Source organism: Lissotriton helveticus, chromosome 1_1 (assembly GCF_964261635.1).
Source record: "Lissotriton helveticus chromosome 1_1, aLisHel1.1, whole genome shotgun sequence".
NCBI lineage: Eukaryota > Metazoa > Chordata > Amphibia > Caudata > Salamandridae > Lissotriton > Lissotriton helveticus.
The window spans coordinates 118,214,373-118,236,240 of record NC_136057.1 but is presented as its reverse complement, the minus strand read 5'-3'; the positions used below and the strand labels follow the sequence as shown (position 1 = coordinate 118,236,240).

At 47.6% G+C, this 21,868-nt stretch overlaps 1 long non-coding RNA gene across 1 annotated transcript in view; it reads right to left on the bottom strand.

Moving 5' to 3' along the window:
* Positions 1 to 11,866, bottom strand: part of LOC144768086 (uncharacterized) — a 51,099-nt gene extending 39,233 nt beyond the window's left edge. The window contains exon 1 of the long non-coding RNA XR_013598467.1: positions 11,739 to 11,866. This is a non-coding gene — a long non-coding RNA (uncharacterized LOC144768086). The remainder of the gene's footprint in view (positions 1 to 11,738) is intronic.
* Positions 11,867 to 21,868: the final 10,002 nt, after the last annotated feature.

Here is a 21,868-nt window from a genome sequence, read left to right as displayed (position 1 = left end):
TTTTAAAATAAAATAAATGCTGCCTACCAGTGCCCTGACGTTCACACACAGCTTTGCGCTGTACACAGTACTTTTCAGGAGCCCTGCACCAAGCTGCATAGTTGAAGTTGCACTCTAGTCAGTTGTGACAGAGTAGCGATAGTGTCACTCATAGTCGTTGAAATGTCACTCAATTACACTGAAATTATGAACACGTCACACATAAGCAATTTAAAACCTTGGCCATGCATGGAGCTGAAAAAGCGTGTTCTGTTCAAATAAAAAAACATAAAGCAACACGCCTTTGCTCAGCTGTGACAGAACTGCGTGAAAGACTCAACGAGGCATCAGTAAACCACCACGGACTGGAGAGACACGCTAAACTCAAGTAGTGAAACGCGCCCCGCAGTTTAACAACCCTTCTACCCCCTCCCCTCCCCAGAATCACTGTTAAGAGTGGACTCTGCAGACAATCTGCACTTCGGTATGCGGTACAACGAGTGTAGGTTGGCTGAAGTGAAAGGGATAATTCAATCCTAGATCACTTTTCACATTACGAGTCTCACCCACTCCTAGAATATGTTTAGCCATATAACTGGCTCTCTGTCGACCCGGACGTAGTGACAATACGGACACATATTATTTAATGTTAAAAAATCATAAATGGACAGCAAATTGCCTTCACGGGCGGGCCTGTCATGGTGTGCTTTAGCCGAACACTGCTGAGGAAGGTACTCTCTGTTTCCATGGAATTCTTTCCACTGCAAAATTTAGTTTTCCCCACCTTGTGCGCTTGCAGTACTGCCAGATCGGCCTAGCCTGGCAGGGGAGTACTGTAAGGAAAAGGCCTTGGGGGATTGTGCGGGAGCCCCGGGGGCACCAAAGAGTCCTTCTTCCTGGTCTCTTCCTCTGTTGTTGGTGTAAGGGCGAGGAGGGACTGTATATACCAATGGCCCGGGACTGTGGAGGGGAACTCGGATGCAAGGAGGTGAGAGCAGAGGAGGACAACACAAACGTGGACGCGGTAGCAGGATGACCACCAGGAAGGCGTGCCGGACAAGGTGGCTTTGGCTCTGGCTCTGTCACAGACGAGGTCCATGGGGGTAAGTCATGAGGGGGTGACACCATGAGTTACTCGCACTGGGTGACACCAACCCTAGTGAGCCACTGCTTCAAGAGGTGAGCTTTCGGTGGGAGCGTTCTCCTTTGCTGAGCACAATCTAATAGTGGGAGTAATATGTCCTTGAATCTGCCCCTAGGTGTAGCTAACAAAGGGCCCTGATTCCACCCAGCATGTTAAAGTGTTGTTTACTTTCCACGAAGAGAGCCCTGGTTCATTAAGCTATGGGTAAAGGTGAAGCCCAGCCATGTGGGTTGGTGCTGCCGAAAACTAAATGCATTGGCATGCAGCTTAGACAACAGTGAAACTAGCCATTCCGCACTTAATGGGACTTAGTTCACATGTATGACATGACAGTGAAATCGTCCGGGAAGGGGGGGATGAATTACTACTAGTGAAACAGCAATAAAATCAGCTGACATGAAAAAATAGAATGATCCAGAAAACCAAGATGCTGTTGTGATTGGATATGTTCTGTGCCACACATTACAAGTTTTTTTACAATACATGTGAAAAACACATGACTTTAGTTTTGGTTAAAATTCTTAATTTAGGGGAACAATTATTAATTTAAGGAATAAGTTACTTCAAGTGAATTTTGACATTTTTACACATACCTACAGTCTCTGCAAAGATTTTGCCTCGTTAGCACCAGTGTAACATACAAATGCAGCAATGAGAAAGGTGACCAGTCAACCTTTGCAAAGGGCCCTCTACTTTGCAGCAACATAAGTCACATTTAATCAGTAATTTTTGATCCCTGTGAGCTACAAACCCCTTTTTAGTTAAAATTGTCAGATTATTCAGCAGATGATGAATTATGTGGCAAATATGGTACAACTATAATTATGATCAAAACATTTGCAAAATAGGATATTTTGCTATTCATATTTGAACTGTGGAAAAGAGAAAAGTACTGATGACAGAACCTGCTTGGCTCAGAGACAAATGGCCTGTGATTCCACTTTTAAGCGTATTTGGGACATTCTGTGATTGGAAACATATCCCACTTTGTGAATGTATTTTAATGTCAATAACTCATATTAAACCTTAAATAAGCATATTCGGCTATTGGTTGAATTAGATAGCGTAGTAGTTTGTAACTGGTCAGTGAAATGCTAAATAAATACTAAATACAGGGAAGATTTGCTCTTTCGGCCACACCTCTGACTCCACCCATAAATCTAATCCTCAGGTTATTCTGGGCCTCTGATTCTCTGCCCACAGTTCTCCTACTTTGTTCCCCCACTCTGACCACTGCTTTCAGCTTATTATGTTTTCAATGTCGAACCCCCAGAAACTGGAGTATTATCAGAGTAAGGGTTAAGCGCGACAGTCGCAGATCACAGTTAGCTCAGGTGGGAACTGGTGTTTGAAATTAGGAATCACTGGCTGCATAGGGGCACGGGCACTTTCCCTGTGCCTTGCCATTTTACTAATGAAGCCCAATAAAGGTACCAGATGACACTATCAGGAAAAACGCTATTTTGTAGTCCCTGACTTTCCTTAACCACACTAATGCATCTTGGGATGTGTAGTCTTGCATTACATCAGCTTAACCAAGTGGACTAATACACCTGAGAGCAATTTCAGGAAAAGGGAAGAGCCATGGCTTGACCACTGTGTATCTAATGATATTATAGAGTACGCTGATAACATTAATGGTAAGCTACATTTATTCAGGCAGAACCACTCTGAACCCGGAGAGAAATATGAGGGCCCTTTTTGCAGGCGTGGCAAGTGTAAACTGAGTTGCCCCATTATCAAGTCTTTTACCATTAATGGCCTGACAGTGTTCCCAAATTAAAAATTGATTTTCCCACTTGTACTTGTGTTTGTGATTCACAAAAAGTGCAAGAGATTTACTCACAGTCTTGAACCAGCATTTGAAATGTGAGTAGCCCATATGACCTTACTGCACCAGTCGGCGCCTGTCCACATTTAGAAGTGTCAGGCCTGCTAGGGCATCTTCTTGATAAAACATGTGCCAAGTGCCACATGCCCTCCAAGCTTTCTGTTTGTGTTTGTTTGTGACAGCTGTGGGTCATCTTGAATTAGGGGCACTCAAGTGGGATTTCAGGAACAATTATGCTTTTAAAGACTGTACAAATTAGATTTTCAGCTGAGTGTCTTTAAATTTTAAAGCTCCAAGTGGACAAGAATTATAGATGAGGTCATCAGCCACTTGTGGCTCTTTAGCCAGCAGCCCTTTGCATTCTGGTACTTGTAGTTTTATGTTTTCTACTATAGGCATGGACTTTGAAACCTAGCCTTACATGGTGCAGCTGAAAGTCAACCAGTGGTGTTAGAGTTAGCTGGTTTCTTGGCTATTAATGCTTTGTGAAGTAGTATTCTTTAAAGCGGTGTTTCTTAAATGTGTAAAATTTCCAACTACAGGGGTCACACCTATCATACAAACAATGAACATAGTATTTGCACTATTTTTTATTTGATTTTTAAGTCTGGGAATTGGCAATTTGGTACTCACTCCCTTACATATTTTGGGTGCAAGGGCAGGCTATGGCAGAGTACCGGTGAACTATAGGCTAGAGGTTACCTGCACCATGGTTGAGCCTTCGTGCATCTCACACACACACTCTCCTAGTTCTGTGTTTCACAATTCTCTATTGCTCTTAAAACTATGTGGAGTTTTACACCTGATGGTATCTGGGCTCAGGATACTGCTAGTGAAGATTTTGTCTCAAGTCCCTCAGTTTCATTTCTTTGTACTTGTCACCATTTAACAACTGAACAGGATCATCTTAGTACCGCATTTGAGTAGCCAGTACACCTTCCAAGTCCACTACTTGCCTGCCTTTCTTAATATTTCTCTTCATAACTTTGCGATTGTATACATTTAACGCGCGTACGGTCTCACACAATGGGCGATTTGTATAGGGTCACTGGAAAGTCCACACGGTTGTCCCTGTCCCCCCCAGAAATGTAGTCTCTCCTACGCCCATGACTTAATAGTATGTTCAGCCATGTCGACAAACACACATTCGTGCCCTCCGAATATGTATTGCTTAAATGACACTAATTTTACGCAGGTATAGGCACAGATCCAGCCCATATCGTAGTATCATCATCCTATTTGCACTGCAGGAGTATCTGGCGCAGTTCTGCCAAGTATCACGCATCAGGCGTGATTCTAACGCATTTCAGTGTGGTGATCCGCATCACCGCACTGAAATACGAGGTTACGCATATTAGGGCTTGTGGTCCTCAGCTGTCAAGCGCTGCGGTCGAGCCCTGGCCTGTTTAATTACTAATAAGGTAAAGCAGCCGGCCGCGCAGCACGTGCAGCTCCACTACTTAGAGGGTGGCCTGGGTAAGCCCACATCATGCATTCAATTGTTGAAATAATCACCGTGCAGCAGCGCGCATTCCGCACTTTCCTGATGTCACAGCTACTTCCGCCAATCATTGGTAGACACTGGGCGGGCAGCAGTTAATTCTCCACTGAGCCCGCTCGCTGTGAAATGAGGACTGCTGTGGTTCTGCAATTAAGCATGAGTCCGACCCCCATGGACGACACCACGGGGGGAACCGTGATCTTGATGCCCCCCGAGCAAACCGGACTGGCACCCCTGTCTGTAGCTCTCAGCTGGCACTGAGCCGGCCCAAGCGAGCTCGGGCAGTCAGGCATCACACAAGCGAGGCCGACATGGAAAATGCAGCTGTACTCTCTCGGCCATCACTGCATAATTAAGTAAGTATATGCGGAAGGCAATTCCTGGACGCATAACATAAATTCATTGAAGAATGTTCATTGAAAGTTACAAATGTTGTGGCTCCCATAATTTAGAGCCTCTGCCTGCCAGCAGTGTCTTATTCAGTGATAAGAATTTTTACCAAATGACCTGGATAGTGTTGGGGTAATCATTGCTACTTTACTAAACATGCCTGGTATCATCGGAGCGAACACTTTTGTTTAGAAACGCACATATCTGACAGTACCAGCTTCAAGCGAACAGCTCGTGTGTCCGATAAAGCTTTGAATTGTCTAGTCTCTGCTTTTTCCTCAGGGCACTCTGTTCCTCTTTTCTGGTCTCTTGGCCTCTGGAAGATACCCTCGAGGCGCCTTCAGAGCCATATCTAAATATCCATTAATGTATGAGACTTTTACTCTAGTGTTTACAAGGCTCGAGCTCTAAGATGGTAACTGTGGATGAAGCCCTTGGTCAATGGAGCACGATTACAGTCTATTCTGAGCAAATATCTTAATGATAACTACAAGTAGTGTTCACCATGTTTGTAAGTATTTAAGTTTAAGAAGCACCTGCTGTCGCTTTCATTTCCTCCTGAAATGTTCATACAACAATAAAAATGGCACGATAACTCTGATTAATGTTCTTCTTGGAGTACGATCATTTTCTCCAGTGGAAGTTTTGACTGATTACAAAGTAGCACAGCAGATTAGTATACCTACTGCAAAATACGCGATCCATGCGTATCAGGGAGTGCATATATGGAAAATAGGTCAGTGCTTTAGTTAGAAAGGTCATTTTTTACTTGAAGTGTAAAAGTTAAAATCCCAGTTTAGAACAGGGAACTAATAACTGTCATAAAAGAGCTGGAAATAAACTGTGGAGGGGAACTCGGATGCAAGGAGGTGAGAGCAGAGGAGGACAACAAAAACGTGGACGCGGTAGCAGGATGACCACCAGGAAGGCGTGCCGGACAAGGTGGCTTTGGCTCTGGCTCTGTCACAGACGAGGTCCATGGGGGTAAGTCATGAGGGGGTGACACCATGAGTTACTCGCACTGGGTGACACCAACCCTAGTGAGCCACTGCTTCAAGAGGTGAGCTTTCGGTGGAAGCGTTCTCCTTTGCTGAGCACAATCTAATAGTGGGAGTAATATGTCCTTGAATCTGCCCCTAGGTGTAGCTAACAAAGGGCCCTGATTCCACCCAGCATGTTAAAGTGTTGTTTACTTTCCACGAAGACAGCCCTGGTTCATTAAGCTATGGGTAAAGGTGAAGCCCAGCCATGTGGGTTGGTGCTGCCGAAAACTAAATGCATTGGCATGCAGCTTAGACAACAGTGAAACTAGCCATTCCGCACTTAATGGGACTTAGTTCACATGTATGACATGACAGTGAAATCGTCCGGGAAGGGGGGGATGAATTACTACTAGTGAAACAGCAATAAAATCAGCTGACATGAAAAAATAGAATGATCCAGAAAACCAAGATGCTGTTGTGATTGGATATGTTCTGTGCCACACATTACAAGTTTTTTTACAATACATGTGAAACACACATGACTTTAGTTTTGGTTAAAATTCTTAATTTAGGGGAACAATAATTAATTTAAGGAATAAGTTACTTCAAGTGAATTTTGACATTTTTACACATACCTAGTCTCTGCAAAGATTTTGCCTCGTTAGCACCAGTGTAACATACAAATGCAGCAATGAGAAAGGTGACCAGTCAACCTTTGCAAAGGGCCCTCTACTTTGCAGCAACATAAGTCACATTTAATCAGTAATTTTTGATCCCTGTGAGCTACAAACCCCTTTTTAGTTAAAATTGTCAGATTATTCAGCAGATGATGAATTATGTGGCAAATATGGTACAACTATAATTATGATCAAAACATTTGCAAACTAGGATGTTTTGCTATTCATATTTGAACTGTGGAAAAGAGAAAAGTACTGATGACAGAACCTGCTTGGCTCAGAGACAAATGGCCTGTGATTCCACTTTTAAGCGTATTTGGGACATTCTGTGATTGGAAACATATCCCACTTTGTGAATGTATTTTAATGTCAATAACTCATATTAAACCTTAAATAAGCATATTCGGCTATTGGTTGAATTAGATAGCGTAGTAGTTTGTAACTGGTCAGTGAAATGCTAAATAAATACTAAATACAGGGAAGATTTGCTCTTTCGGCCACACCTCTGACTCCACCCATAAATCTAATCCTCAGGTTATTCTGGGCCTCTGATTCTCTGCCCACAGTTCTCCTACTTTGTTCCCCCACTCTGACCACTGCTTTCAGCTTATTATGTTTTCAATGTCGAACCCCCAGAAACTGGAGTATTATCAGAGTAAGGGTTAAGCGCGACAGTCGCAGATCACAGTTAGCTCAGGTGGCAACTGGTGTTTGAAATTAGGAATCACGGGCTGCATAGGGGCACGGGCACTTTCCCTGTGCCTTGCCATTTTACTAATGAAGCCCAATAAAGTTACCAGATGACACTATCAGGAAAAACGCTATTTTGTAGTCCCTGACTTTCCTTAACCACACTAATGCACCTTGGGATGCGTAGTCTTGCATTACATCAGCTTAACCAAGTGGACTAATACACCTGAGAGCAATTTCAGGAAAAGGGAAGAGCCATGGCTTGACCACTGTGTATCTAATGATATTATAGAGTACGCTGATAACATTAATGGTAAGCTACATTTATTCAGGCAGAACCACTCTGAACCCGGAGAGAAATATGAGGGCCAGTTTTTGCAGGCGTGGCAAGTGTAAACTGAGTTGCCCCATTATCAAGTCTTTTACCATTAATGGCCTGACAGTGTTCCCAAATTAAAAATTGATTTTCCCACTTGTACTTGTGTTTGTGATTCACAAAAAGTGCAAGAGATTTACTCACAGTCTTGAACCAGCATTTGAAATGTGAGTAGCCCATATGACCTTACTGCACCAGTCGGCGCCTGTCCACATTTAGAAGTGTCAGGCCTGCTAGGGCATCTTCTTGATAAAACATGTGCCAAGTGCCACATGCCCTCCAAGCTTTCTGTTTTTGTTTGTTTGTGACAGATGTGAGTCATCTTGAATTAGGGGCACTCAAGTGAGATTTCAGGAACAATTATGCTTTTAAAGACTGTACAAATTAGATTTTCAGCTGAGTGTCTTTAAATTTTAAAGCTCCAAGTGGACAAGAATTATAGATGAGGTCATCAGCCACTTGTGGCTCTTTAGCCAGCAGCCCTTTTCATTCTGGTACTTGTAGTTTTATGTTTTCTACTATAGGCATGGACTTTGAAACCTAGCCTTACATGGTGCAGCTGAAAGTCAACCAGTGGTGTTAGAGTTAGCTGGTTTCTTGGCTATTAATGCTTTGTGAAGTAGTATTCTTTAAAGCGGTGTTTCTTAAATGTGTAAAATTTCCAACTACAGGGGTCACACCTATCATACAAACAATGAACATAGTATTTGCACTATTTTTTATTTGATTTTTAAGTCTGGGAATTGGCAATTTGGTACTCACTCCCTTACATATTTTGGGTGCAAGGGCAGGCTATGGCAGAGTACCGGTGAACTATAGGCTAGAGGTTACCTGCACCATGGTTGAGCCTTCGTGCATCTCACACACACTCTCTCCTAGTTCTGTGTTTCACAATTCTCTATTGCTCTTAAAACTATGTGGAGTTTTACACCTGATGGTATCTGGGCTCAGGATACTGCTAGTGAAGATTTTGTCTCAAGTCCCTCAGTTTCATTTCTTTGTACTTGTCACCATTTAACAACTGAACAGGATCATCTTAGTACCGCATTTGAGTAGCCAGTACACCTTCCAAGTCCACTACTTGCCTGCCTTTCTTAATATTTCTCTTCATAACTTTGCGATTGTATACATTTAACGCGTGTACGGTCTCACACAATGGGCGATTTGTATAGGGTCACTGGAAAGTCCACACGGTTGTCCCTGTCCCCCCCCAGAAATGTAGTCTCTCCTACGCCCATGACTTAATAGTATGTTCGGCCATGTCGACAAACACACATTTGTGCCCTCCGAATATGTATTGCTTAAATGACACTAATTTTACGCAGGTATAGGCACAGATCCAGCCCATATCTTAGTATCATCATCCTATTTGCACTGCAGGAGTATCTGGCGCAGTTCTGCCAAGTATCACGCATCAGGCGTGATTCTAACGCATTTCAGTGTGGTGATCCGCATCACCGCACTGAAATACGAGGTTACGCATATTAGGGCTTGTGGTCCTCAGCTGTCAAGCGCTGCGGTCGAGCCCTGGCCTGTTTAATTACTAATAAGGTAAAGCAGCCGGCCGCGCAGCACGTGCAGCTCCACTACTTAGAGGGTGGCCTGGGTAAGCCCACATCATGCATTCGATTGTTGAAATAATCACCGTGCAGCAGCGCGCATTCCGCACTTTCCTGATGTCACAGCTACTTCCGCCAATCATTGGTAGACACTGGGCGGGCAGCAGTTAATTCTCCACTGAGCCCGCTCGCTGTGAAATGAGGACTGCTGTGGTTCTGCAATTAAGCATGAGTCCAACCCCCATGGACGACACCACGGGGGGCACCGTGATCTTGATGCCGCCCGAGCAAACCGGACTGGCACCCCTGTCTGTAGCTCTCAGCTGACACTGAGCCGGCCCAAGCGAGCTCGGGCAGTCAGGCATCACACAAGCGAGGCCGACATGGAAAATGCAGCTGTACTCTCTCGGCCATCACTGCATAATTAAGTAAGTATATGCGGAAGGCAATTCCTGGACGCATAACATAAATTCATTGAAGAATGTTCATTGAAAGTTACAAATGTTGTGGCTCCCATAATTTAGAGCCTCTGCCTGCCAGCAGTGTCTTATTCAGTGATAAGAATTGTTTACCAAATGACCTGGATAGTGTTGGGGTAATCATTGCTACTTTACTAAACATGCCTGGTATCATCGGAGCGAACACTTTTGTTTAGAAACGCACATATCTGACAGTACCAGCTTCAAGCGAACAGCTCGTGTGTCCGATAAAGCTTTGAATTGTATAGTCTCTGCTTTTTCCTCAGGGCACTCTGTTCCTCTTTTCTGGTCTCTTGGCCTCTGGAAGATACCCTCGAGGCGCCTTCAGAGCCATATCTAAATATCCATTAATGTATGAGACTTTTACTCTAGTGTTTACAAGGCTCGAGCTCTAAGATGGTAACTGTGGATGAAGCACTTGGTCAATGGAGCACGATTACAGTCTATTCTGAGCAAATATCTTAATGATAACTACAAGTAGTGTTCACCATGTTTGTACGTATTTAAGTTTAAGAAGCACCTGCTGTCGCTTTCATTTCCTCCTGAAATGTTCATACAACAATAAAAATGGCACGATAACTCTGATTAATGTTCTTCTTGGAGTACGATCATTTTCTCCAGTGGAAGTTTTGACTGATTACAAAGTAGCACAGCAGATTAGTATACCTACTGCAAAATACGCGATCCATGCGTATCAGGGAGTGCATATATGGAAAATAGGTCAGTGCTTTAGTTAGAAAGGTCATTTTTTACTTGAAGTGTAAAAGTTAAAATCCCAGTTTTGAACAGGGAACTAATAACTGTCATAAAAGAGCTGGAAATAAACTGGAAGGTACAGATTAGGGCACTTTGATCCCCCCTCAGTCTTTCATTATTATAATGTTGCAGAAAGGGGTCATTTCGATAAAAAAATAAACAGTTATTATTAAAGAGAACCCCCAACCACAGAGTAAGATGTTGAATTATGAGTTTGTTGCTTCTCCAGACCAAGTCCTCCTAAACTATACTGTCTATCAGTATGGATGCTTGTAGTTCTCTGTCTTAAGTAACATTTCTATACACTGATTTACACATTTTGAATGAGTGTATGTGTGTGATGTAAAGTGCTCTAACAGCCTACACTGGTATGAGTGGCGCTATAAACCTAGTTAAATGCATCCGAGCTACAGGGGTTATGGAGAATTGAGGGGACTGTTAAAGGGGTGGTAGCAAGGGAATCCGCAGCAAAGGTGGTCATTGGGGGTCCAGCAAACAAACAAGCCGGCCCTGGATATAATAATATACGTACAGCTGACAACAAGGCGAGTGCTCTTCTGCAATGGCCAAAGTCATACAACTGAATTGAATTACCACCTATCTTAGTGACTTCACTCTTGACTAAGCGTTCGTCCAGTATTAACAGGCTTGAGAGCAGCAATGAGCCTGGCTGACTGTAACTTATGTGCGCCTCAGTCTCACTCTCCTGAGGGATGCCTGATGCGGAGAGTCTTTGACCGCTGACCGATTTCTGGTGCTTTGCAGATATATTTTAAGATCTTTTTAGGAGTTTCTCGTTGCTCAAATGGGTGTCATTTCTTATAATTGTATGTTTCCCTCTTCTTCATTGCTTGGTTTTGCTTGTGAGAAAGTGTCACTCATAGTGGTTTAAATGTCACTCACAATTACACTGAAATTAAGAAAATGTCACACATCTGAAACCCTGGCAGCCTGGCTGGTGTATGACAAATGCGGCATCTTGCAGGGGCTTTGGTTTTCTCAGAAAAGATAATCTGCAAAACCATCAAATTACTGCCACTCTTATGATCACTCGGAGGGTCTGTACAAGTGGTGACCGGTGACTGACTCAGCTTCTTCAACACTTCAATGCTCACCCCGCCCGTCCCATGACCACACTGGGAGCACTGGCAGCCTGGCAGCTTCAAGCTTCTCCCAGCCCCAGTGGCGGTTTAAATGTCCCAGATACAAAGCGCGCCAATGCACCTTAGAAACGGGGATGCTGCAGCCAGGCTTAAAATAGTGAGTCTCACGCGCCGTGCAACTGCGCATGCGCGGAAAACAGACACTGTCTCCAGCATGCACAAAGAGTATAGTCCCAATGGAGCTTGGAAACTGGGATTAGAGTGCCTCACCTCTACTTTTGCACCGCTCAGTGGAGGCTGCAGGGCCTGGGGGAGAGGTGGGGCACGCTGGGGACCCGGCTGCCTGTGAGGAGTGTGTCCCGGTGTGTTATTGCCCCCAGAGTGACGCGCACGCTCACGCCGAGCCACAAGCACGTACAAAACATGGCGTCTCACGGCTGCGCACGCGCAGGACCGCTCGTCACTGCTGCGCATGTGCGGAGCGAAGACCAAACTTTCTATCGCCGAGTTAGGACTTTGCACGGAGTGCAGCCTGTGAACTGCCCTGGACAGAAGACACTCAGTCTCACTGCGCCTGCGCAAAGGAGAGACACTCAGTTCTCACTGCGCCCGCGCAGAGGAGAAACCCTTTCCCCAATATAGAGGAGCCAACCCGAGACGCTTTGCACTGAAATGAAAAATTTCCTAGCTTACGTAACGGAAAGTTTCGATTCTATTAAGGACTAGGAGGCGAGGATTATGCAGTCCTTTCTTCTCTTTATTAAAATCAGCAATTCAAAGAAAAACCAATCAACACAAACTTCTTAAACCACAACTCCCATGAGCACATGGGGCATAGTGTCCATAGTAACTGTCATCCAATCATGGAGCCGTCCGCCGTAATATTAGCCATGACGTCCTATCCTCTTCCTCTTCTTCTCTGTGAGGAAGAACTCCAGGAAAAAACCTTCAATCCTTCTGGTCGTGTCCTAAATCAAACAAGAACAACGTTATCCAGCTCTTCTTACAAGAGGGAAGGCAAGAAGGCAGTATACAGTCTATACAATAATCGGTATAACATGAGCTTTAGCACAGTCCAAGAGGAAAACATGTATACAAGCAATGACCTGGCACAATTCAATTCAGTGCATCCACAAACACAGTGTAGAATCGTAAAATCAATACTTACTGAAATACGTAGGTATATGGGTGGGGAGAGACCACCAGTCTCGGGAGGGATAATCCTCGCCTCCTAGTCCTTAATAGAATCGAAACTTTCCGTTACGTAAGCTAGGAAATTTTTCATTCTATGTCAGGACGGAGGCGAGGATTATGCAGTTTCAAAGCTTATCCACCACCAGTTCTGCCGCGCCATAGATAGGCTTGAAGTAAAACTTTTTAAACGTAGACTCCGAGGACCAATCAGCTGCTGCCATGATGTCCTCTAGCCTACCGCCCAGCTGAATGGCCTTAGAAGCCATTGCTCCTCTCGTGGAATGAGCACCGAATCTAGTCACATCTATCCCCGCTTCGGTCATGATCCAACGGACCCACCTAGCGATGGACGGAGCAGAAACCACCTTAAAGGGCTTCAGCAGTGCAATGAGAAGCTGTCGCTCCCCAGGAGGACGACACTCCTCTGTCATATCCTCGTAGGCCTTGAGGCAACGCACCACACACAACTTTGGTTGATCCGGGAATGCCGGGTACGACACTGATCTAATACTGGTCTTGGTCCGTCTAGCGACCGTGAAAGTCACTCCCTCCGGAGTGAACGTACGTGCCGTGACGTCCAAAGCTCTGACATCTGAGACACGCTTGCACGACACTAGACAAAGCAAAATAGCAAGCTTAGCAGACAACTCCTTCCTACTCAGATACTGGTTATCACGCCATGAGCAGAGGAACCGGAGAATGATGTTGACATCCCAGAGGTTGCAATATCTGGGTTCTGGGGGTTTGGATAGCCTGACACCTTTCATGAGCTTGCAAACCCAAGGGTGTTCCCCCGCCGGTCTACCGTCGATGAGGGAATGTCCCGCTGAAATGGCGGATCTGAAAGAGTTGACTGAGCGATATGCTAAACCCGATTGGGCCAGTTCGGCCAGAAAGTTCAAGATGAGGGTAACGTCAGCCCCCACGGGATCGGCGTGTCTTCCCAGACACCAACGACGCCATCGCTGCCAAGCCGATCGGTACCTCTTGACGGTACCTGGGGCCCAGGCGTTGCAAATGAGCTCCTTAGCGCCCGCCGAAAGGCGTCCGTCCTGCCAGCGTCCCCTGAAATCCTCCAAGCCATGAGGTGTAAGGTTTCCTGCAGCACCATCGGATGCCCCTCTCCCAGGGGCCCCGACAGTAGCGACGGGAACAAGGGCAGCCGAATCGGACGATCCCACGAGAGCTCGAGCAGAGGGGGAAACCAGGCCTGAGCCCGCCAGAAGGGGGTCACTAGGACCAGCGAAGCCCGCTGACGGCGAGCTTGCGCCGCTACTCGCGGAATCATGAGAAACGGAGGGAAGGCATAAGCCTGTTCCAGCGACCAATCTTGTAAGAATGCATCGACCGCCAACGCTTCCGGGTCCGGTCTCCAACTCACAAACCTCGGAAGTTGGCGGTTGAGCCGGGAAGCAAACAGATCCACTGAGAACGGTCCCCAAACATCCGTCAAAGCCTGGAAGACCGCAGGGTGCAGCCGCCAGTCGCTGAAATCCAGGAAGTTCCTGGAATGCCAGTCCGCGATCGAGTTCTGCGTGCCCGGGAGATACTCCGCCGACACCGAAATTCGCTTCTCCAGGCAATAGTGCCAGAAGTCCTTTGCCAAGTTCGCCAGTGCCTTGGACCGAGGCCCGCCCAGGCGATTGATGTATTGCACCGCCGATACGTTGTCCATTCGTAGCAGGATGCAACACGAAACCTGGTTCTGTGTCAAGGACTTCACCGCGAAAGAGCCCGCCAGTAGCTCCAGGCAGTTGATGTGGAGCTGTAGCTCCGTCTCCGACCAACGGCCCCCCATCGTGACATCGCCGCACCGGGCTCCCCAACCCGCTCTGCTGGCATCTGATTCGATAATCAGATCCGGGCTTGAGCCGAAGATCGCTCTCCCGTTCCACGCACTCATGTGCTCTATCCACCATCGCAACTCCGTCCTCGTCTCCTCCGTAAGGGAGATGATTTCGGAGTAAGTTAGACCTTTCCGAAGGTGTTGCGCCTTCAGACGTTGAAGGGCCCTGTAGTGTAACGGACCCGGAAAGATCGCCTGAATCGAGGATGAGAGAAGACCCACGATTCGCGCCAGCTGACGAAGGGAGATTCTGTCTCTCCGCAGCGTGTGGGAGAGTTCCTTGCGAATCTTGTTCACCTTCTGCTGCGGGAGACTGAGGCAGGCCGCCTCCGAATCTATAAGGAATCCCAGAAAGGTCATCTGTCTCCCCGGAAGGAGCTCCGACTTCTGAGCATTCACTACAAACCCCAGATCCTGGAGCAGGGCAATAGTCATGGTCAAGTTGGAACGAAGACGGTCCTGCGACTGATCCATAATCAGGATGTCGTCGAGGTAGATGATCATCCGAACACCCCTCTCGCGTAGCGTTTCCACCACTGGCCGTAGGAGCTTCGTAAAGCACCATGGGGCCGACGAGAGGCCAAAGGGGAGAGCTTGGAATTCGAAGACCTCCCCGTTCCATAGGAACTGCAAGAAGCGCCTGTGAGGGGGAAAGATCGGTACCGTGAGGTACGCATCCTTCAGGTCCAGACGAACCATCCAATCCCCTTGCAGAAGAATATCGCGTAGGAGATGGATTCCCTCCATCTTGAAATGGCGGTACACCAGCCATTCGTTGAACTCCCGTAAGTTGATCACCGGTCGGAATCCCTTGTCCTTCTTCTGGACTAGGAAAATATTGCTCAAGAACCCCGCAGGGTGAAGGTGTGTTCTGCGAATCGCACCTTTCCTGAGGAGGTCTGAAACCTCGCGTTCGATCAGAAGACTGTCTTCTACCGAAAAAACCAATGGACGAGGGCGAACCCTCTGACGAGGGGTGCCGTAAAACTCTATCCGGAAGCCCCTGACCGTCTGTAACACCCAAGGGTCTGATGAGATTTTGCACCAGTTGGGGAGGTGATCCCTTAACCTCCCTCCCAGCACGGATGGGGAAAAAAGGGTAACACTCACCGGATGGACCTCCCGGCGCATTGGCACCGCCGTGGTAGCCTCTGCCGCGCCCTTTGCCGGCGCCTCGGCTAGGGTAGAAGTTCCCCTGACGGCCGTCGTTCCAGCCGTTATTCCGGCGCTGCTGGTTTTTGTTGTTAGGGCCTTGCTGCTGTTGTTGGCGGCCGGAGGAGCGACCCCGTCCTCTTCCGGCCCCTGCAAAAACCCGACCCGGAAAAATTTTCTTGATGGACGATTGTGCTCTGTCCAGGGCAGAGAAGGTTGTGACAAATTTATTTAACTCCTTAATAAAAGGTTCTCCAAAAAGTTTGCCTTGTGCGATAGGCCCCGCCTCCGAGGTGGCCAGATCTCCAAGTTTAGGATCAATTTTAATGAGGAGAGACCTCCTCCGCTCTGCCGCCAACGCGCAGTTTGCGTTACCTAGAAAGCATAGGGCCCTCTGCGCCCAACCTGCCACGACCTCCGTGGACATCGCCGTCCCTGACTCCTTCGCCCTCTCGGCTAGCTGGATAATCTGTGTCACAGGACCGACGACGTCCAGGAGTTTGTCCTGACAGCTGCGCCAGGAGCGGTCTATGCCCCTCCTAGGGTCCTTCATAAACTTTGCGAAGAACGCGTAGAGCTTGTCGTCGATGTCAGGAGTGGCCGACACTCTGCCTTCCAGCTTTGGGCGTGGGCATTCACCCCGCATGCGGGTTCTAACCTCCTTCTCTAGAGGCTGGCGCACTTTACCAGCCACGTACGCTGCAACTTTGGGATCCGGGGTCCACTCCGAAGATCTTGGGTGGTAGATCTTTGTCGGGTCAAACATATCTGGGATCTTAACATCGCCTTCGCCCGTCCCCGAGGAATGAGGTGCCGGTCGCCAAGGGCGCCCCGAATACCCATCCTCATCGTCCGAGGAGGCATCATCATCATCAGTAACGCCCTCTCCCTCCAAGGGGAAACCATACTCTTGGTCCGAGTCCGGGGCGACCTCGTCGCCATCCTCTCCGGGGTAGAATCCCTCCCGGCAGGGTAAAGTCCTCAGCGTACGCGCACTTTTACGAAAGGAGTCTCTCAAGCGATCAAACTCCTCCAAGTGCCCCGCGTGACGCTTCGCAGACCGCTTACCCCCACCCTGCGCGCCTTTGGGTTCGCGATCCGCAGGCCCCGCGCCACCGAACACCCCGGGGATACTCTGGGTAAGGGCATCCACTCGCTTCCTCAAAGGTGCCAGTACCGTGTCAAGTGCCTGCGAGAAAACGCGACTCACCTCAGGTGGCAAGAGTGAGGTGCCAGTCACTTCCACCGCCTCCTGAGAAAGGGGGTCAATTTGAGCCGAAGACTGCATGCTAGATGCGAGGGCGTGAGCACAAAACACCTTGTAAAACTCCCCAAAGGTAGCCCCCTCGCCAGTGCTCGTTCAGTGCTGCTGACTGAAAATTTAAGGGTGCGGTGACCTGAAACCGCCACTAGATGGCGCTGTGCGCAGTGCACAAATCCACCGATACCGGCGTCGGGCGAGGGTTGGTGAGTCAGTGAAAGCTCTGACTCAGCGCGCCGTCGCAGGGAGCAGAGCACCGCGAGCGCAGCCTGACTCCCAGCGGTGGCGCCCCACGGAGCAAGGGAAAGCGGGGCCGCTTGCCACAAAGCCCGCGTTCAACCGGCAGGGACGGCGCAAGCAGAGCCTGACGCGCGTCGAGCTGCCGAGCCTGAAAAAATGCCTAATAAGCGAGAAAAGCGCACCACAAGCAAGCGCTATCGCACAGGCAACTATATATTAAGTAAAAGTCACAACAAACACAATGCGTCAGGAAGGATAAAGAAGTTGACTTAACTGACGAGCAGAGAAGAAAGAGGAAGAGGATAGGACGTCATGGCTAATATTACGGCGGACGGCTCCATGATTGGATGACAGTTACTATGGACACTATGCCCCATGTGCTCATGGGAGTTGTGGTTTAAGAAGTTTGTGTTGATTGGTTTTTCTTTGAATTGCTGATTTTAATAAAGAGAAGAAAGGACTGCATAATCCTCGCCTCCGTCCTGACATAGAATCGCAGCGTTTGCTGTGTCGCGAGGCGCCTCGTGGTCCTTGGTGGGAGAGGTGTCTGTCCTCCGCGCATGCGCAGTTAATCCAAGGCCACTTTACCCCGCGCTCATAGTTCAGTCCTGCACTCGGGCTCAGCAGAGAGCACAACACCCACATGAAACCCCAGGTGAGGCCCGACCAGGTGAGGTCATGAGGTGGAAAGATTGTCTGCTGCTGGAGGGTCTCGAGCCTGCTCTCCGGGGTTCATTTGTTGTTGTTGCATCGATGGATGATTATTTTGTTTCAACAATGCTCATTGGCCCTCACTGCTGGAGTTGGGTCACTCTTTTCAAGGCCTCAGCAAACGGTGATATTTTGTCTGTGTGATGAGAAGATCGACTTGAATTCCGTTTTTGTCTTTCCCCAGAGTGAAGGGGGGCAGCCCCGTCAACTGAAAGTGAAAGAACACACTCCCAGTCAGCACCGACTGCGCCTCATTGCACCTGGGCCTGCACAGCATCATCTGATGAGGCTAAAACTCCCCCAAATATGTCTCAACCTCACTAGGGCCTCAGTGACCAGGCAGCGGTCAGCCAATGCCCATCAGGTAAACAAGCATTGGCATAGCCAGTAGATCTCGCCTTTGGGACCTTATAAGTGTTTAGTTATCCAGCACAATATCCTTGGTGCAACAACATCAACTGTTGCATGGCGAAACATGTATAAGGTCCCAAAGGCGCTACCTATTAGCTATGCCAATGCTTGTTTTTATTGGTTCCTGTTTGTGCCTTTTAGAGATGCAAGCTTCTGTTTCGTCATCGAGTCTAACTACTCCCGCATTTTGTTGATCTAGGTCATGGGTACTCATAAACATTTTCTCGGGGCCGCAAAGTTTGGTCTATGGTGTGACCGGGGCCCGCATTGATGCCAGCGGGGTGTAAAGTCTGGGATGGGGAAACAAAGCATGTATATCTAGTGGCTGCCTTTAAGAAGGAAGATGTTCCTAAAGTTAAAGGCCTAGTTACTTCATTTTCCTAACTGCAATTAACCTTTAAATAAGTGTTTGCTGTATATGTACGTTTCTTTTTCATGTTAGTTCTGAGTCGAGTAAACATCAGCCCAGTGCTGCTGCTGCCCAGGGGTCCGCAAGTAAAGACCTGAAGGGCTTTAAGCGGCCCCCGGGCCGTACTTTGAGTATCACTGATCTAGATCCTCCCGGCGACCGCCCCAGCTACATGTGTATTTCCATGTTCTTCAAAAAGGGGTTGCAGTTGAGCAGACAGGCTCGTCAAGTCTACAAGGAAGTGTGAGTGTGACGAGGCTGGTGTATTTATTCACCACTTAACTAATCAGTCTCCTGTCTCTCCGTCCTCACGTAAGTCACAATTTGTGACACATTTGCTATTTTAAGGATTGTAATAACATCACTTTTGTATATTTAAGTCCATACAGATACTGAAAACAGCAAACCGCAAGTACAAAAATGAAAAGTACAGGGGGCACGAGCTGTAAACAAAACAAAAAATAGGTTCCAGAGGGGCAGGGTTTGCAAATTAGCATAGGCAGTGTGCAGTAATGTCACAGAGAGGGACATTGCAAGTCTAATATGCCTCTCTTTAATGGTAATGAACCGTGATTCACGTATTATAAGCACGCACTTGAGCAGTGTATACCCTCATGTACATAAATAAAGAAGGCTTAAATGTATTTTGGTACAACAATGTGGGAGAGTTTTAATGAAACGTGGGGGAACATGTTAACATTGACTTTTATTGGGCAGAGCAAGTTTCCAGTGGGAGAAAGCTAAAATATTGTAATGCATGATATAGAATGAATATAGTGCTCTCTGAATCTGACTTGCATATCTATGTACTTTTTTTACTGCATTGCACAGATATTCTATGCAGTAGTCTATTATTATTTTCCTTTTGCATGATAGCGTTTATTACAGTTAGCTTATAGATGCCACTTCTTCACCTATTCACTAATGGTGAGCATTTTTATTTTGTTGCCCGTAAATATTCTCTATCTCAGTGCGACTCTGGTAGTTGGCAGCCCACTAGCGATTCATTTGATGTTTACTAAATACCAGGCAGTTGGGGTAAACCTGCTACTTGCTACCAAATGGGTGTTTGGACCCACAACAAACTGGAACAAGCATTTGCAATGCATTTGGTCTCACATTTACGTAAGTTTGGGCTATTGGCATTGTAAATGACAATGCCTTTTATTTATGTTTTGGGTTTCAAAACATAAATAAAATGCTTTGTCATTTACAATCCCAATAGCTTAAACTCGTGTAAATGCGCAACCTGTTGCATTGCAAATGCTTGCTATATTCAGTCTCATGGTCTTTTTAGTAACATTAGAAAACTTAAATTTGAAGCTTTTGTGTGGGCTCTTATGGCCTAGGGCGCTGTACACACAACCATACATTTCTAATTCGTTGTCAACAAAGTTTGAATTTGAATGATTCTGCCCAGGTTTAACCAAAAGCTGTCAGTTACTGAAACATTTTGCATAGTGTATTTTCCTGTCAACAAATAAACATGTGTGTGGCATAAATGCCTCAGTGGCCGCTTACTTCTTTGAAGTACTATTGTCCTTATAGTAAAGTCCCCAATTTAATTATATTCAAATGGCATTAGATTTATGGAATTCCCCCTTCCCACCCCACAACAGAACCAATCCTATGGATTACCTAGATACCTGTGTGTGTGGTTTGATTGCCACAGTTGTCCTTGAGGACTCCGGTTCTGGTGTGCATTACTGGGTCAAAGGTGAAGATGGACATATACTGTTTGAAGAAGTTATGTCCAGTGGTCCTTTTGGCAGCGGCTATAAACCACTCGCGCCTCTTTGTCCCATGCTCCACTGGCATCCCACTGATTTTTCATGGAAGATTAAATCTGCCCCTGTAAGTGTATCCCGCCCCTGGGAAGCCCGTGGGATCTATTGAAAGCCAATGGCCTGTTAAATTAAACCACGCGAGCTACCGGGGCAGAACCCACAGATGGCCGCCGCGGTGCGTGCATCTGCGGCGCGGCGGCCGTGCTCTCAGGGCTTCTACGCGCTTGGTTTCTTGGCCTCCAGGTGTAATATTACTGTAGCACCAAGGCCGCAGGCCACGGCTCTCATTCAGTCCATTTTTTTCGTAAATGTATTGTTTGGGTGAGGGGTTAAGTTTCTCTAAATTTCAAACAGGAAGAGGACTTTTCTGCAGATGCGCCACTGAAAAATCTGTTAATGTTATTCATTGCATAGGAAATTAAGGTGGTGGACATGGTGGTGGTGGATGCGGTGGTGGTGGACATGGTGGTGGTGGTGGACATAGTGGTGGTGGTAGACTTGGTGGTGGTGGATATGCTGGTGGTGGGCGTGGTGGTGGACATTGTGGTGGACATGGTGGTGGTGGACGTGGTGGTGATTGACGAGGTGGTGATGGACGCGGTGGTGTTGGACACAGTGGTGGTGGACGCGGTGGTGGTGTGGTGGTGGTGGATGTGGGGGTGGACGTGGTGGTGGACATGGTGGATGTGGTGGTGATGGACGTGGTGGTGGTAGACGTGGTGGTGGCCTCGTGGTGAATGTGATGGTGGTGGTGGTGGTGGTTGTGGATGTGGTGGTGGTGGTGGATGTGGTTGTTGTGGACATGGTGGTGGTGGATGTTATGGTGGTGGACGTGATGGTGGTGGATGTAGTGGTGGACGTGGTGGTGGACATGGTGTTGTTAGTGGACGTGGTGGTGGACATGGTGGTGGTGGACGTGGTGGTGGTGGAGGTGGTGGACGCAGTGGTGGTGGATGCGGTGGTGGTGGACGTAGTGGTGGTGGACGTAGTGGTGATGGACGTGGTGGTGGACGTGGTGGTGGTGGACGTGGTAGTGGTGGTGTACGTGATGGTGGTGGACATGGTGGTGGTGGACGTGGTAGTAGTGAACGTGGTGGTGGTGGACGTGGTGGTGGTGGATGTGGTGGTGGACGTGGTGGTGGTAGTGGATGTGGTGGTAGTGGACGTGATGAAGGACGTGGTGGTGGTGGATGTGGTGGTAGTGGTGGTGGACGTGGTGGGTGTGGTGCTGGTTGACGTGGTGGTGGAGGTGGGTGTCGTGGTGGTGGTGGTGGTGGACATGGTGGTGGTGAACGTGGTGGATGTGGTGGTGGTGCACGAGGTGGTGGTGGAAATGGTGGTGGTGGATGTGGTGGTAGATGTGGTGGTGGTGGACATGGTGGTGGACGT